At 36.0% G+C, this 19596-nt stretch overlaps 1 pseudogene; it reads left to right on the top strand.

The window, feature by feature from the left end:
- Positions 1-9192: 9192 nt before the first annotated feature.
- On the top strand, positions 9193-9732 carry LOC141419496 (ferritin heavy chain pseudogene; annotated as a pseudogene).
- The last annotated feature ends 9864 nt before the right edge of the window (positions 9733-19596 follow it).

Here is a 19596-nt window from a genome sequence, read left to right as displayed (position 1 = left end):
AACAAGAATATACAGGGAACTTAAGAAACTAAACTCTCCTAAAATCAATGAACCAATTAAGAAATGGGCCACTGAACTAAACAGAACTTTCTCAAAAGAAGAAATTCAAATGGCCAAAAAACACATGAAAAAATGCTCACTATCTCTAGCCATAAAGGAAATGCAAATAAAAACCACACTAAGATTCCCCCTCACCTCTGTTAGAACAGCCATCATCAAAAACACCACCAACAACATGTGTTGGCCAGGATGTGGGGAAAAAGGAACGCTTGTACACTGCTGGTGGGAATGCAAGCTGGTGCAACCACTCTGGAAAAATTTTGGAGGCTTCTTAAAAATTTAAACATAGATCTGCCATGTGATCCAGCAATACCACTCCTGGGGAAATAACCCAAAGGAATGCAACACAGGTTACTCCAGAGGCACCTGCACACCCATGTTTATTGCAGCACTATTCACAATAGCCAAGTTATGGAAACAACCAAGATGCCCCACTACTGATGAATGGATCAAGAAAATGTGGTATTTATACACAATGGAATTTTACTCAGCCATGAAGAAGAATGAAATCTTTTCATTTGCAAACAAATGGATGGAACTGGAGAACATCATTCTGAGCAAGGTTAGCCATGTTCAGAAGACCAAAAATCGAATGTCCTACCTCATATGCGGACTATGCAGCAATGTGTTTGGACTTGGATCACATGACAAGGGAATAGCACATACGGGAGATATGGGAATAAATAGAAAACCCAAAACATGAAAGCGTTTGATGTCCCCACTTCAGGGGAACTAATACAGAAACCTAAAAGCTAACATGAGAAGGAGATCAGACCCAGTGTAAAGATCAGTTACAGATGAATCAACTTGGGTTGTAAAACATTTGTACATGAAAGCAGTGCTAGGAATCTCTCTGTATAGCTATCCTTAACTCAAGTAGCAAAAATGCTTTGTCTTCCTTATTATGCTTATGTCTTCACTTTAACAAAATTAGAGATAAGGGTAGAACATCGTCTGCTTGGAAGCAAGGAGTAGGGAGAGGGAGGGAGAGAGGGCAGAGGGGAGAGATGACCCAAACAATGTACACACGTGAATAAATGAATAATAGAAAGTTTCTTTTAAACCTGTTAATAGACCATTTAATCCTTTAATTCATATTTTGAGATCCTACTAAATAGAATTTATCATTAAAAATACACACATTTTGCCACAAAGAAGCTAATGGTCCTACCAACCTTCCAAACTATGTAGATAAGAGTCTAATTATGCATTTCTCTCTGCTATTTATAAGTTGTAGGCTTCAAAGATGTGGAAACAATTTAAATGTCCCTCAACAGGTGAATAAAAAACATATATGTAGTATACATATACAAAGGAATACTATTCAACCTTAGATAAGAAGAAAACTGTGAAATATGTGCCAAAACAGATGAACCTAAAAGCCATTATATTAAGTGAACTAAGCCAGTTACAGAAAGACAAATGTCTTCTTGATTTAACTTACATTAGGTTTCTAAAACAGTCAAATTCATAGAATGAAAGAAAGAGAAGGCAATTGCCAAGGGCTAGGGGAGAGGGCGATGGTCAGTACTAATGCAGAGACAAAGCATTTAAGTCAAGCCGGAAGAAAAACTTCTATAGCGATCTATTGTACAAAATTGTACCTGTAGTAAACAATAATTTATTGTATACTTAAAATCTTGAGAGAGGAGATATAATGTCAAGTATACTTAACCTAACAACAAATTTTACAAGATATGTGCCTCAGCATGTTATGTACTATCTAATTTCTTTATAAAATATAGGTAAAATATAGGTGATAATAATAAAAGTTACCTTAGGGAGTTTCTACAGTGTGATAATATAGAATGAATACATGAGAGAGAGTTAATACTAATTTTTGGATTGATGCATAACTTTTTACTACTCTTATTAAAGAATGATTTTGTTTATTCATATGTATGTAGCCATAAACGTGCATAATACAGACATATATACATGTACAAATCACACTTATGGAGAAACAGACAAGCTACCAACACCAACTACTTCCAGTCAGCTTCCTTGTGAATATATCATTGAGGCTCCAATATACACAATTTTTTAAAGAAGGGTTCATATGGAACATAAATAGCACTTAGCTGCAAGATAATTTGAATATGAGGAGTTTATAGAAAAACATTTAATGTTAGTACTTATAAAAATACCTGTCATATGATAAGTGCTTAGTAGAAATGAATAAGCGAACGAGTTCATCACTAAGTCAGAATTTAACATGTATTATCAATTGTGTAACTCTTAGTTCTGTAACATTTTTTAATGATGACAAGAACTGAAAGTCAAAATAGAGTTTCCACAGGTTAAAGTACCAGAATATTTTTGTTCACTCTAAATTTATTGTGAGTAATACTGTGGTGGCTAATTTTATGAGTCTACTTTACTAGGCCACAGGTGTCCAGAATAATGTGAAACATTATTCTGGGTATGTCTGTGAAGTTATTTTGGATAAGATTAACATTTGAATTGGTGAAGTGAGTAAAGTAGATTGCCCTTCCTGATGTAAGTTTTACCCAATTAACTAAAGTCCTACTTTGGATAAAAAGAATGACCTTCCCTCAAATGAAGTAGAACTGTTTCATGACTGCTTTCGATCTGGGACATTAGATTATTCCTGCTTTCTGACACAAGCTGCAATGTCAGCTCATCCTGAGGTTTCAAGCCCACCAGCCTTTACATCAGAACTACACCATAGGCTCTCCTGCTGGCATACTGCAGATTTTGGGAACTATAAGGCTCCAGAATTGTGTGAGCCAATTCCTTAAAATAAATTAATCTCTCTCTCTCTCTGTCCGACTCCCTCTTCCTCCCCCCTCCCTCTCCCACTTCTTTCTCCCACTTTTCTGTGCACACATAATCTTATTAATTCTGTTTCTCTGGAGAAATAGATGAATACAAATACTGACCACACATTTCAAAGAATCTTAAATTATATAGTACTATATTCATACTTTTAAAAACATACGATCTGCTCTAAAGTTTTCTCATCTGTATTTAATTTTATATTACTCATTAAAGCAAAAAATAGCACGCTTTTATTTAAACATGTTCATATCTGAGTTTCCAATTCTTGCTTATTTACTGATTTCCCTTAGAACTGTAGACTTTTAAATGTTAGATTTCCCTTGGTTATGACATATAATTTTGAATATATTTTATAGTTAACTACTCCCCTAAAAGTTAATGATGAGAGATGAAATACCTGATAAATACCATTACCTTAGTACACATATAACCATAAAACAGTATTTTTATTTTAAATGTCTGGAGTAAAATTATAGGAATTAATTTACATATTTAACTTCATGATAAAAATTCTGAACCAATTAGGTATAGAAGGAATGTACCAAAACATAATATAAGCCATTTAAAACAACTTTTAATCATTTAAAAATATGTGCTCGCTTAACACTGAGTGGAGAAAAGCTGAAAGATTTCTTTTTCAGATCTTCAGCAAGACAAGGATGCCTACTTATGCCATTTTTATTCACCATATTGCTTAATGTCCTAGCCAGAGCAAAAAAGCAACAGAAATAAGGGCATCTAAGTGGGAAAAGAAGCCAAGTTGGCACTTCTTGCAGGTAACGTGATCATATACATAGAAAACCCACAAATACTCAACCAAAAATTAGAATTAATAAATGAAGTCAAAAAGGCTGTAGGGTATAAAATCAAACAGGATAATAAATTTGTAGTAAGCATTTTCATTCTGTATCTATTTAAAAAATCACTAGTGGAGCTAAACAGTTGAGGGAGCTGGGATATGTTTGGCCTTTTTTGTGTTAGACTTAGGTTGCCTCTACATTTTGGATCATTTTAACTGTGAATCTCTGGGTTAGTACTGTTCATGCAAGAGCCCAAGCCACAGTCCTGTGGACACCTGGCCCTTTAGACTGTGTAACCACCACAACACAATGTCAAAATTATCGCTGTAGCTACAGGGTTAGCAAAAATGCAAGAAAGATTTTGTCTGGGTTTTACTTTTCCCAATCTATTGATTTTACATCATGAGTGCCCAAATCATAGAAGCCCTTGATCATTCCATTTTTAATGACTTAAAACGTGGTACCTTTTGTTTCTTGGTTGATCTGTGCAGCAGTGTGCCTTTGGCAAATTCCAGACACCCTTATCCTGCTTTCTGACAGAGTCAAGAAAGCTGGATTACTCTGCAAAATCAAAACTAAAAACATGAACAGTTGTTTTAATAATGTATTTGAATAACTTGTTTAATGTGCACGTGTATGTGTGTGTGTTTAGGTGGAGGTGTGTGTGAGGGGTTCCTCAAGCATCACATTTTCCTACCAAGTTTGCTTTGTACACAACAGCTCAGTTCTCCATCATCAAAAGGAGCTGCTCTGGTGACCATTTGCTATAAATTATTGTGCTGTAATAAGTTCTGTTGCCCTTTCGTCTCATGGTCCTTGGTGGACATATGGGTTATTTAAGTAAAAGTCATTACATGTGTATTTTCATGTATGAGATGTGATGCTCTTTCCACAACCCTTCCTTATCCTCGGACATAAACAACTCTTGTAGCTTTATTTGTGTGTGTGAGCACACTTGCACTGGAGGACAAGCAGCCTCAGTGTTGTATATGCGTTTCCGGGGCCAATGTGACTGACTGCCATAGAGTGCCATATGCACCAGGCAGGTTGCCTTCCTAGGTTTGTGTGTCCCCTGATGACCCAGAACCGGGTGCCCTGCAGGGTGAAATAAAATAGTCTGTTTTTAATCCTGCTGAATATGTTGCACAATGACTATCACTGTGATATGTGTGCGTGTGTGTATATGCTAGGAAATTTTCACTCCTCTCTAATTTCCCATGTTCATTGATTTGAAGCATTGATATTATTAAAATGTCTATGCTACCTAAAGTGATCTACAGATTCAATACAACTCATATCAAAATATCAATATTTTTCACAGAAGTAGAAAACATATCCAAAATTGTCATGGAACCACAAAAAAACCTAAATATTCAAAGCTATTTTAAACAAAAACAACAAAGCTGGAGGCATTATACTACCCAATTTCATAACATACTACAATGCTATAGTAACAAAAACAGCAAGGTATTGTCATCAAAAAAGACACGTAGACAGCAGAACTGATAAGAAAGCCTAGAAATAAACCTATATGTCTACAGCCAATCAATTTTCCAGAAAGGTGATAAGAACATGCACAGGAGAATGGACAGTGTTTCAAAAGCTGCTGGTGGGATAGTCGCCAGTGTTGCTGAAACAGATAAGGTGCTGGCTGGTAACTGGTCTTAGCTTTCTTTCTTCTTCTTTCTTGTTCTTCTTCCTCTTCCTCCTCCTTGTCATCCTCCTCCTCCTCCTCCTTCTTCTTCTCCTTTCTTTCTTTCCTTCCTTCGTTCCCTTCTCCTCCTCCTCTTCCTTCTCCTCCTCCTCCTCCTTCTTCTTTCTTATTACTTTTCTGCAGTACCCAGGGTCTTGCACATGCTAGGCAAGCACTCTAGTACTTGTGCTATACCAACACTTTTCCTTTTATTTTTGTTTTCTAATGTGGTTTTATTATATTTTTCACATCAACATTTCACTAGTGTATATTAATTGTGCAAAGGAGTTTCATGGTGATATTTTCATACAAGTATATAATGCACTCTTATTTTATCCCCCTCCCATTTTTAAATAATTTTTACTGGGTTTCATTATTCTATTTTCCTACATGCATATTTTGTACTTCAATAATATTCACAATGCCTTATTACCCACATCTTGTGCCCTCTTGCTGGTTTTCCTGACCAAACAGTCTCTCTTCTACTTTCATGTCATTTTTTTATTTTGTAAACTCTAAATTCCACATATGAGAGAAAGCATACAATATTTGTCTTTCTGAGTCTGGCTTATTTCACTTAACATGATGACCTACTATTTTCATTTTTGAAACAAGGTCTTGCTATTACCTTTGCCTGGGGTGGCCTTCAACTCTTGATCCTCTACTTTGGCCTTCCAGGTAGATGGGATTACAGACATGGCCATTTTTATTTTATTGTTTTAGCACGATATCCACTGGGATAGATAAAGGTGGTATTTTTTTATCTTTACAACATTATTGTGAATGCCAAAATGACCAATGGTATGATTTCTAACTGGAACTGAAACTCATAGCTTTTTATTGCCAGTCCAATAGTCAGCAGCAATATACCATGTAGATGATGTGATTGGAACACAAGGCAGGATGTCTGGAAGAAAATTTGTAATGTAACCGGGACAATTTAAAAGGAATTTAAAGGTGGGCTAAGATTTCCTGTTATCCGAGAACTGGCAACCTGAACTCTTAGACAGTTTTTAACTTTGATAGTGACATCATTTTCAAGGGAGCTATTTTTGAGTTATGTAAATGTATGGGGTTTCCTTATAAGTCCAGAATAATGTCTAAAAAGGTAGAAGAGATGATAAAGAAGTAGTTCTATCTAAAGTTGTTGAAGTTTTTTCAATACTACCAAGATTCATTCTATTACTCTGAAGGACAGGTTATATTATAAAGTTCTGGGATGTGCTAATAAGTAAAATGAAATTAACAAATAAAATCATAATTCCACAGAGTCCTAGATTTTATATTCGTTTTGTATGGTGCTAGAGATGAAATCCAGAGCCTTGCACATACCAGGCAAGTGCTCTACCACTGAGATATATCCTTAGCCCATATATTAGTGTTTTATCATAACTGTTCCATTCCATTTTGCTGGTTTCTATTTTAAAGTACTCAAACTTAAGGATAATTCTAGACAAACATAAATAAGTAGGTGTTTTGCCACTATGTACCACTCTTCCTTCTTCACTCTGTCACTCTTTCTCCTACTCACTTCCACTATCCTAGAAATTCTATGATCATTGCAATTTGATCATTGATTGGCCTACCACCATCAACCCTGAGGAGAAAAGAAAGCAGATGCCAGAATTAATATATAGTACATCACTAATGAAGAAAATAGACAGTGTTGATTACTGATCTAAAAATGATTTTCACTTTTCTTTTTTATCAAGAGAAGTCAACTTTTTAGGAGTGAAAATATACCCTATTGCTATAAATAAATCATACTTAGTCATAAAAGTCAAGATGTCTTCTCTCTCATTCCTACATTATGTCACTCTCTTTTTTTCCTAATCATGCTGTCTAAAGATTTATCTTTTTTTAAATATCAAGAAGTCTGCTTTGGATATTATTTTTTCTCTTTTTCTTTTCCATTGCCTTCTCTTTTATATAAATATAAAAGGAGATATATATATATAATATCTCTTTTTTCCAGTTTCTTAGAGTAGAAGGTTAGATTTTTTTATTTGAGATTTTTTTCTTCTTATATTATTTGAATCTTTTTGGATTTTTTGAGACTCTGTTACGGCCCACTATATGGGCTATTTTGTTAAACAGCTCACGTGCACTTGAGAAGAATACACTCCTAGATAATGTATTTTAAGTTTCTTCTAACCACCTGAGTATTATTACTTTCTCATCCTTTCTCTTTGTGATAACAACTATTCTAGCTGGCTACAGAAAGACAGCTGTGCAACATTTGAGACAAACAAATATATTACTTATTCAGAAAAATATTTCACCTTTAAAATTTTTAAATGACAATGGAATCATGGTAGTGGTTAAATACACAAAAAATCTATACCCTCACACAAACACAACACTTATGTAAGGGTCCCACTATCCAACAAATTTTTTGAGTTTTTGGAAGCTAGCCTAAGCAGATGCTGTCACATTGCTTTACTTGAAACAGTTGCAAGAGATAAAGGAACGCATTCAGAGTAACTTGAGACAACAGTCAATGAAATTAAAGAATTGTAGAAGAGCCTAGTTCAACTGTGAGATTAAAATAATTATTCCAAACAGCAGGTTTCTTACTCCTTCCTTGCTTTGACCCTCTCACAGCCCTGCGTACAGTGGGCAGTAAGCACCAGTAGTGTTTGAACCCCTTTTATCTCAAAAACTACACACCAAAGTGGCCCATTTGAACAGGAAAAGTACTTGAGTTACTGTAGAACTCGAGACAACAGCAGAAATGCAGAGAAGGGTCACAAAACCAAAGCATATTATCATCTAGAGGATAGATACACTAAAGTTTTCCAGTGTTAGATATACCCAGATGTTGGCAACTGGGATGGTCTCCATCCCACCTGCAAGTTCCTTGCCACTATATCCTCAAAGGAGAGGAACACTCCCTAATTGATGCACACCATCCTTCAATTCATAGAAATCTGCTAGTGAAGCAGAAAGTAAAGAGGTAATAATGATGTACGAATAGAAGTAATTCTGGAGGGAAAAAACATATAATATAGGAAACAAAAATAACTTTACCAAAAAATTCAAATTCATATTCTTAGAATTACAAGAAAAACACTAAGTTCATAAAATGAAAATAGGCTGTGAGGGAAGGGTGCAGTAAAGGACAAGAGAAAGTGCTTGGATGCTAAAATATTATCCTGCAATTATAAATTCATTAATGACCAGACAGTGCAAAGTTGTTCAGGCCACTGATGGAACTCAGCACTGACACACCTGTCCTGGACCCCTGACCCCTGTCCTGTCCCTCAGAAATGTCATTAGTATAGACATGGAAGTCAGAGAGGAGAGCAGCCATTCAAAGCTTTCTGATATTAAATTAACAAACAACATCGTAAAAACACTACGTGTAATGAAATAATCACATTTAGGCAATATTCAAATAACTTGCTAAGTGAAACTATCAAAATTATTAACTCAAAAAGTTCATGCTTTACTCATCAATAACATTTAAAATATATAGGCCAGGTGGTCAGTGCAGAACCACCTGGATTCCTTTAGGAACTGAAAGCTCATGTCCCTGACCCTGACCCTTACTCATCGGATCTCTCAAAGAGCACTCACTGCCTCACTTCCTGGCTGCCATTGAGCACTTCCAGCAAGGCTTCAGACTTGCCTCACTTTGCCTCAGACCAGGCTGAGTCTTACCTCACTGTAGCCTCAGATCCACCTGGTCAGGAGCCAGCCCTCCTCGGCGGCCTCTGTGCCTACCCCGGGGTTCCCACCAAGGTCCGGCTGCCATCAGCGCCACTGCTGCCTGCTCCAGACAGAGTGTCACCACTCCCTCTGCTTTCCTAATCGCTGTGCTCAAAACTACGCGCCATGGCAGCCGCTCCATCCCAAGTGCGACAGAATTACCACCCCGTCTGCGAAGCTACAGTCACCGCCCAGATCCAGCTGCAGCTGTACGCCTCCTACGTCTACCTGTCCATGGCCTTCTACTGCGACCGCGACGACGTGGCCCTGGGGAACTTCGCGCGCTTCTTCCTGCGCCAGTCCCACGAATGGAAGGCCCGTGCGGAAAAGCTCCTGTTCGTGCAGAACCAGCGTGGCGGCCGCATCTGCCTAGGTGATGTCGCCAAGCCAGACCGCGACGACTGGCTCAGTGGCCTCCAGGCCATGGAGTGCGCCTTCCACCTGGAGATGACCAAGAGCATCCTGGAGCTGTATCGGCTAGCCACCGACAAAGGCGATCTGCACCTGTGCGACTTCCTGCGGAACCACTATCTGTGCCAGCAGGTGGAGACCCTGGAAGACATGTATGGCTACCTGACTGACCTGCGCAAGATGTGGGCACTGGGAGAAGGCTTGGGCGAGTACCTCTTTGACAGGCTCACCCTGGGCGACAAAGACAAGGACTGAGCTGGGACTGCCCCCATAGCCACAGGGCCTTCCCTGGAGCCACCAGATAGGGCATGCACATTGCCCTTCCAGCATGTTCACTTGTTTTTCCTTTTTACTTCACTATTGTTTCCAGTAAAGTTATTTGGTTGTGAGCAAAATCATAGTGTCCACTTGACTCTTGTATGCAAAACTCTCACCTTTAAAGAATGAGGGCATATCCCCATGCACATTTAAAATGGGTATCCAGGAGACTCTCCACATATCCATACCCCACCCTCTTGCAGCTCAGGGTCTCCCATGGGTGGAGAGGGAAGGCAATCTATGAGCCTCTGGAAAACAACAGATTGGCCCTCCCCTCACAATGAGCACAGTGAGAGAGGTATGATGTCTATCTAGCATGTGAGTCCATGAGTTAAATCCCCAGTACCCTCCAAAAATTAAAGAATGGGATCTTCGAATTTACTTGAAGACTTTTAGTTTAGTAAAATATGCAAATGTCAGTTTCTTGATTCTAGGTAGAAAGCAAGAAACCCTGGAAAATGACATGGCAGAGAACCTCTTTGATCAAGTCACCCTGGGTCACAGTGATATGAAACTGAACTTAGCCTGCCATCAGGCAGGCTGCAAGCACAGGGTAATTCACTGTAGTTACCACTGGGGCATGCATGTTGCCTTCACAATACTTTCACTTTTGTTTCTTTCCAAATGTACATCTTCCATTGAAGTGACCCAATACCAAAAAACCTACTTAGCTCACTAGAGGATCTGAAAACCACAAGGCTGGGGAGTGAAATTGAACAGGTATTAAAATGAAGGGATCTTCAACTTTACCTGAAAACTTTAAGTTTATTAAGATATGCATAAGTTAAAATATCTTGATTTTGAGTAGTAAGAGGAAAGCCCTGGAACATAGCATGGCAGAGTACCTTTTTGACCAGCTTACTCTGGGCCACAGTGATAACAGGAAATCAGACTTAGCTTGGATTCCCCTATAGAGAGTGAATTCCTGTGGTCACCAGTGCTGATTATATATGTTATAAACATCTGCTTGTGTTTTTTTTAGGATTTCATTAATTAATACTATTGTTTTCAGTAAAGTAATTTTTTGACACAGGTTTTCTCTCTAGGTAGCCCAGGATGAACTGGAACTCTCTTTGCTGCCCAGGCTGGTCTTGAATTCACAGTTCTTTTGCCTCAGCCTCATGAGTGCTGGGATTACAGGTATAGATCACCAAATCTAGCAATAATTTTTATATATGCACATATATATAAATTTTGCTTATATATATTTATTTAAATTTTTGTATTCATTCTACCAGCAGCAAAGTTTATTTTCAATCTCCAAACTAGACTCTGAATTTTTGCCTAGGAAAATGCACTTTGTTCAAAGCAGTTCAGTGATTGTGTTACTGGAATTAATATAGGTGCTTTCTAAGTTTTTTCAGAGCTTAGTTGTATTTCTTCCCTTGGGTTTCATGTATCCAAATTTGAATAGGTTTTTGTTATTTGCTACCAAAGAGCTTAAGCTAATATGTCTTACTATTATTGAGCTTTGAAAAGGCTCTACTGTCATTATTTAAAGGAGAGTAAGTAGCTTCTCTATGGTAGTTAATGACATTTTTCTGTTTATTCCAAATACAGAATTTACAGAAAGGTTAAAAAATGAAGGAGTGAAAAGAATTTTTTTAATTATCTCAATGAAAACACATAAAAGTGCCAGGTACCTGTGGCTCATGCCTGTAATCCTAGATACCCAGGAGGCTGCGGTTCGAAATCAGCCTGGGCAAATAGTTGGTGAGACCCTATCTTGAAAAATACCCAACACAAAACAGGGCTGGCAGAGTGGCTGCCTAACAAGTTTCAGGCCCTGAGATCAAACCCAAGAACCACAAAAAAGAAAGAAAATACAGAGAAGTGAATGCTGTTACCATAGCCACCCCTTCTCATACTGAAGTATATTCTCTTCATGATATACAGGTATTTAATTCCTCAGACTAACCTTTCTAGACTAATTTCACTACCACGCAGTCCTACAAAATCATGATAGTTTTTCAGTAAAAAACATTGATTCATGGTAACATTATATAATATGTATTTGTATTTATATATGTAGGAAATATATTGAATTCACAAGATTTTTGTCTATTTGGTTTACAGTTTTTGTTTTTTACTCTTGGAATTGGGAGCTTTAATAAAAATAGAAACATTGTTCATTTTACAAAGGGATAAAACATTATACATTTTGTTCCGTGCTGCTAAGTAGCTTATATTCTTCTGTCCCTCTACCTATGTAATTATGTATTCATCTCATTAGCAGCAGTTATTCTTTTTGCTTTTCCATATTAGATTGCAGAATTTTTTTAGTAATCTATCCTTTGGTCAAAACCCATCAACATCTGATTTTTTTTAAATGAATTATATGCGCTCTCAAAATTCCTTAAATGCCAAAATTCCTCAAAACTCGGGCATTTGATTATGAGATTTAAAAAAAAACAAGAAATGCATACAACATGGCCTTTCATTAATAAAAACAAAATTTGCTAAAGTAAGTGTATAATGGGTAATATAATCAATGTGCAGCATCTTACACTTCCATCTCTTTCCTCTAATGGAGATCATCAACATTTTCTAATTTATTATTTAATTTTGGATGAGCATTCTACTATATAGTACATTCCTTTTTAGGTTCAATAGAAGACATGTCAATCTTCTCTTCAACCCTAAAATACATGATGTAATTCTATAAATTGAAACTGAATTATTCCCAAACAATAGTGCCTACACAGCAATATCTAACTGTGAACACTTGCAGATTTTTTAATTTAAATGTGTTTCCACATCTACTCTCAGATATCAATTCTCGTGACTCCACTAAATTTGATAAGGTATCTATTTTATTCTCAGTAAGAAATCAACATAATACAAAACTTATTATTTTCTCAATTATATAGTCATTATAATAAATGATTATAGTATTATGCTTGAAAAAACAAGATTATTAAAGAAAGCTTCTCAACAAGAAACAGTGTTTCAGCCTGGCCCATCTTATTAAGCACAACTTTTGTCTGCTATTTGGCTGCTTAATTCAATTCAACAAGCATTTGTTCTTAATAAATCAGTTGGTACTGGGGACTCAAATAAAACATGGACTTGTCCCAGTTAACTCAAACATATTTTGTAAATTTTCTAAGAGTAAAGTACAAATTTGAGATTATTTTAACAACCAATTAAATCAATAAATGTAGCCAGGGAGTATTTTCATTTATCACTTTCCACTTTGTCTTTATTCAAGAGATAGTACTATGTAGTTGTTCAACAAACTTTCACAAACAGGAATGTGATAATTTTTACAAGGTATGAATAAGCACATAGGCCAAAACGGTGGACTCTAAACAAATCTAAACTACTACTGATAACAATTATCTCAATATGGTTTTCTGTAGAAAAAATGTGTTAGGACTTTCTTCTTCTTGATAATGAAAGATATTACCTGAATAAGAGGGAGAGTTTGAAAATAATTCAACACAACTAACATATTAGCTTTTAGCAAATAAGGGGGTTACACATTATTTTTACATATCTCATGACGTTTTTGACTGGAGACAAAGGAAAGTATGTTTCACACCAGAGTCTTCTAAGGAACTTATTTTTATATGTTTTTAAAACTAGAAAAAAGCTATTTCCACTGTGAAATTTCAAAAAATCTGTAAGTGAAAGCAATCTAAAAACAATTTAAGGCAGCCTGAAGAGCAGCTCTTTATATCAGAAAAAAATACAGTAACTAGTTGAAGACTTTTACAGCATTATTACTACATTCATCCACTAATAAAAAGAGGTTACACTTATTGAGAGCACTCCATGTATCAGATGTCAAGTTAAGACATTTATAAAAATTGCCTTATTTCTGCCCCAAAGTAACACAAGGGGTGATGCTAGTGTTAGGCTCATTTTACAGAAAATGGCAATGCACTTAGAGATGATGTCCCCTAATGTCTCACAGCTAATAAGAAGCTGAACTTGAATTTATCACAAGATGTTTGTTAATCTCCCTGTTAATTACCTCAGTGACTCATTTGGTCTTTAATAATTTGTTGTTTAATTTCCATGTATTTGTGTATTTCCTGAAATTTCTCCCATTACTGAGTACTAGTTCTAGTTTTAAATCATTGTAGTTGTAGATGACATATGATATGATTTCAGTCTTCTTAAATTTGTTAAGATTTGTGTTGTGGCCTAACATATGATCTATCCTATAGCATGTTTCAGGTGTACTTGAAGAATGTGTGTTATGGTGCTGTTAGATGGGATGTTCTCCATATGCCTATTAGGTATATTTAGCCTAGAGTGTATATTTTTTAGTGGAACTGGGGTTTGAACTCAGGGCTTCACACTTGCAAAGTAAGCACTCCATTGCTTGAGCCACACCTCCAGTTTGCTCTGGTTATTTTGGAGATGGGGTTTGGGGAACTATTTGCCCAGGCTGGCCTCAAACCATGATCCTCCCAATTTCAGCCTCCCAATTAGCTAGGATTATAGTTATGAGTTTCCAGCACCCAGCTCTTGGAGCATATTTCAGGTTCAGTGTTTCCTTGTCAATTATCTGTCTGCATGACTGTCAATTGCTGAACTGGAGTTTTCAAATTCTCTATTACTACAATCTTTATGGTCCTACAGATCTATTAATATTTGCTTTATAGATTTAGGTGCTCCAATGTTGTGTGCATATATACTTACAAGTATTATATTAGCCTGATGAATTGACTCCTTGATCATTTTATAATGACCTGACTTGTCTCTTTTTATAATTTTTGCTTAAATTCTATATTATTTTCTATAACTATAGCTACTCCTATTCTCCTTTGGTTTCCATATGCATGGAAAAATCCTTTCCATTCCTTTATTTTTAGTCTATGTATATCCTCACAGATGAAATGAGTCTTTTGTAGGCAGCATATAGTTGGATCTTGTTTACTTAGTCATCTCACCATTCTGTCCTTTGATTAGAGAATTTAATTCACTTACATACAATATAATCATTGATATGTTAGGAGTAAGTACTGAAATTTTGTTACATTTTTTCTGAATGTTTTGTTATTTTTTCCCCTATTGCTGTCTCCCATTGTAAGACATTTTTCTCTAGTGGTATGCTTCAATTTCTTATATTTTATCTTTTTTATGCCTATGATAGGCTTTTGCTTTGTGGTTAATAAGATACAAAAACATCTTATAGTTATAACAGGATATTTTAAACTGATAAAAAATTAATTTTCATCACATAAAAATGTTGTATACTTCTACTCCACCTGCCCTGCATTTAAATTGTTTGATGTTCCCTGGGTAAACAGAGTTTAGCATGAATCCTAGATTCACTGGATGCTGAGGCTTGTCTGGAGCTTTTGAAATCAGCATAGTGCCAATGCAAATCCAGAGTCTGAGAGTGTTGGACTAGCCTAGACTCTAAGACTGCCTAATGTTGGAGTGGGCTTGGAGACTCAGTCCTATCACGTAGGCCTAGAACCTGGGGAAGCAAAAATACCCTGGTCCTTGATGAGTCTGGAGCCTGTTTCTGCAAGGGCCAGCAAGGAATCTGTACCCACATATACTCACTTGATAAAGATTGCAGAAGTCAGCCTGATGATGGAGCAGTCCTGATATATGTGGCTGTGAGGACCAGCTCAGCACTGATGGTAGTCCAGAGCATGGGGCCACTGAAGTTGGCCTGGAAGTGGAATGGTCCAGAGACCAAGTCCATTAAGCAGGGACTGCAGGATTAAATTGACACCAGGGTAGACTTGGAGGCCCAGTCAGCAGGTACTATCTTGGAGTTTGGAGCACTGGTATTATACTGGGGCAGGCCTAGGGTTAGAGTCTGAAACTAAGTCCTTTTACCCTATCCTCTCCTTCTTCCACATGGAGTATATCACTATCCACAACATGTTGCCTGGAATTAAGAAGGGGTGACATGACTAATGTAAAACCATCCTTTCTACACTCTTAATTGTGTCTTTTCTCATTTCTGTATTATACCAGTTGCTATAATCCCTCATGTGGTTTCCTTTTTAATGAATTTTTCAGCTCAATTGTTCAATTTGATATTTCTGCACACGGGAAACTGTGAAGAATAGAATTCTACTGTCTTACTGACAATTGTATCTCTTTTTGAGAGGCAGTATGCAACAAAGCTTATAAAATTTGAGGCAAAAACACCCACTTCAGACAGGTGCCAGTGGCTCACACCTGTAATCCTAGCTACTCAGGGAGAAGAGATCAGGAGGATCATGGTTCAAAGCCAGTCCAGGCAAGTAGTTCACAAGGCCCTATCTCAAAAAAGAACATCACAAAAAAGGGCTAGTGGCCCAAGGAGCTCAGGATTGGGCCTCAATTGCCTTCTAATGTTACCATAAAGTCACTTGGAGAAAAACTATGTATGTTTCATTTGGGTTATTAATCCTATCAAAATATAAAAGTCTAGATGCCAAACTGAGCAGGGATGTACACACCTTGTAGGAGTTTTATCCCACCACTCAGGATGTTGAGGCAGTAAGATCAAGAATTCAAGGACAGCCTGGACAGCATGGTGAAATCTTGTCTCTAAAAAGAAAAAAAAATAAAAGAAAACAGCATGTGCCAGCATGTGAAATGATTGTGCTACCATGGCCAAACAATAGCAGTTCTCTGTCTCTGAGTGGTAAAAGGAAGGACACATGCATACAACTGTTAAGATGGTTCCAGCAATACATCCTCAGCACTGTGTCAGCATTTTATTCCACAGTTGTGGGAAATCCCCAAATATGACTGATTTATTTTTTCAGTATTCTACATTCATTGCCGTTTTTTTTTACATCTGCCTATGCTTATCAAGCTAAATAAGTTGGTTTTTTGTATTAAGGCTACAAAATATATAACATATCATTGTTTTTCATGATTAAAAATGAGATACTTGCTTATCTCATTTTTGTTGGAACTAATACAATTAATATAAAATATAAATTAGAACCTAAAGTCCACTTAGGTATCTGAAATCATTATTAGAGTTTGAAGAATGGGTCAATATTTGTGAAATTATAGGTATTTAGCATTGGACTTTATATTCAAAGTTGTTTTTAACTGATATTATTAGAATCTTTAAATGTGGGTGTGATGGAAAAGCAGATATGTGATCATGATTTTATCATTTAATTTTTTGATTACTATATTACATTAACAATTTTCCTTAAATAGGGAATCACACTGGTATTCCTAAGAAATATCATTTCCTTTACTGTTGATTAGGAAATAATAAATCAATGGCTCAAAGAATTTTTCAAGCTAGAAGGTGAACAAATTTGAAGTAAAAGTAAAATATCCCTTCCCTTAGCCAAATTCCTGAGTAAAAAACTGACAAATATTTTCCTTAAAGCAGTAAACTACCAGATGGATCAAATAATTGATACTTTTATGAGCCAGATCATAATTTTGAAAGATGTTTCAATATGGCTTTAAGGATTTTTTGTATCTTTCTTCTTTATAGTTTCTCCAATTTGGTTTGTCAAGATGTAGCTCTTTCAAATCATGTTTTCCTTCTAACCTGCATGTGCTTCTAATAGGAAAAATGATTGGTTAAAACAAACTCAGTGAAAACCAAAGTGAATTATACTTTTGCTTACCTTAAATACGAGTCCTAAAGTAAAAGTTTATTAGGTTTATTATGCCCCAAAGACTTTTTAAACATGTAGCACAATTATCTTGCTTATAACCACTAATGCCAACATGTATACCTTGTCTCAGTTTTAGAAATAATCCAAGTTTTGTAGAAAATGAAGGTCATGATTGTAATCAATACTCAAGTTCAAGTGGTTATTCCTACCATTCTACGTTGTCACCATTCTAGGAATGTACGTTCATCTCAAGATCAATTCCTTACCTTTTTTTCAAGATAATCAACTTTTCCTAAGTGGTTGGACTTCCCCATCTCATCAGCAATTTTGCCTCTAGTAAGTATATCTAGTTCCAGGTCCAAACTCTAAAACTTCTCCCTGCCTTGCAACAAAACCTGTGAAGAGCCATTCAACAAAGAAAACCGAAATAGTCCATTTTGGCTAACATTATCTGTTTCAAGATCTCTTCACAGAGTTCTACCACAACATTTAATATTATGTATTATATATTTTCCCAAAAACTTTCCACAAATGTTTGCTCTCTGAAACTTATACATTATCTCCAAAATCCACTAGTTATGAGAACTATAAAAATTTAGATAAAACGTGCAAGTTCTTTTAAAACTCTTCATTTTATCACATATGAAATATATCATAAGAAGCATAGTAATATTTCTATTTACCCTCCTTAGACATGTTACCTATTTAAATGCCAGGTAGAAGATATCAGTATAAACACTATAAAAGAAAATAATTGCCTCCATTAAAATGACATTCAAATTAGTAGATGAAATATAGAGACAAAGAAAAACCATCAAAATTGTAAAGAGGAAAACTTCTGAACTTGTATTTACTACTTTAAATATCAAGAGATTTTTTAAATTAGAGTTAAGCTAAATTTTATTTATGTACGCAATTTGTGCTTGAAAATATTTTTATCTAGAAAAGTTTTTTTTCATACCAAGTCCCTCAAGCTTTCTCAGCTTCATTTATAGTCAGATAAAGGGATGCGACTTTCTTAAATTTTCCTAACATTATCCTCCAAGAATGCATCCATAAACATCATTTGACATAAAACAAAGAAGGTGAATGCATAATAACGTTGTTCATATAAACATGTCCATTATTGGAACAGTAATTGTTAGTATAGCACTAGTGAAATAGTATCAAACAATATGTAAACCTTAAAGGCCTCCGATTTGGATTATTTTCAAAATCAATTGTAACTCTTTTTGAGAGGCAGTATGCAACAAAGCTTATAAAATTTGATTTAAAGACACCCACTTCAGACAGGCACCAGTGGCTCACACCTGTAATCCTAGCTACTCAGGAGGTAGAGATCAGGAGGATTGTGGTTCAAAGTCAGTCCAGGCAAGTAGTTCACAAGGCCTTATCTCAAAAAAAATCACAAAAAAGGGCTAGTGGAGTGGCCCAAGGTGTAGGTCCTGAGTTCAAACTCCACTACTGCAAAATAAATAAATAAACACCCATTACTACCATATATTTGCTATATGACGTTTGACAAGTCTTTCCTCTTCCTCATTATTTGCCTGCTTACACTTTTTTAAATGCTGGATTAATTCATAGGAACTATTTCACAGTGTGCCTAGCATATAGAAAATCTTAAATAAACAGTAGTTAGTATTATGTTATCACTATTATCCATAATCAGCACATTTCTATAGTTATTAAATTTTTTTCACATACCTTGTATTAAAGTGTTCTGAAAAGCCTTAAAGACACTCATAACATTTTATCAGGAACTCTTTGTGTAGGGATTTTTAATATTTAATCTGGTTATGATTTTTGGCTTTTGCAAAAGGATGCAATTGAGATATCTAGAAAAGACAAATGAGAACATTTAAAAGGTGCATTTTTAGTACTTTATTCTTTGACAATACATCCAGAGCATAGGAAAATCTATTCTTTCACATGCAATTTTTGTAACCTGTAGCCCAGAGGGTATATCATTGATCATTTCCTACTGTTTCTATATCTGTCACATCTTTGTCCTGTGATTTCCATATGACCTCTTTAGTCCTACTGATTATACTAGCATGAAGAACTAATCATTAATAAATTCAGATTTGGGACAAAAGAGAAGTACAGTGGCTAAATATAACCTCAGGTTTTTCCAGCCCATAAACCTAGTAGTATTCTTATCTGTCATAAGAAAGGGCTTATTGTATCCCTTCTGTGCACAAGGCTGATATGGACACTAGAGAAAGTCAAATGGTCATGATCT

This window comes from Castor canadensis, chromosome X (genome assembly GCF_047511655.1).
Source record: "Castor canadensis chromosome X, mCasCan1.hap1v2, whole genome shotgun sequence".
Taxonomy (NCBI): domain Eukaryota; kingdom Metazoa; phylum Chordata; class Mammalia; order Rodentia; family Castoridae; genus Castor; species Castor canadensis.
This window is presented reverse-complemented; position numbering and strand designations above follow the sequence as displayed.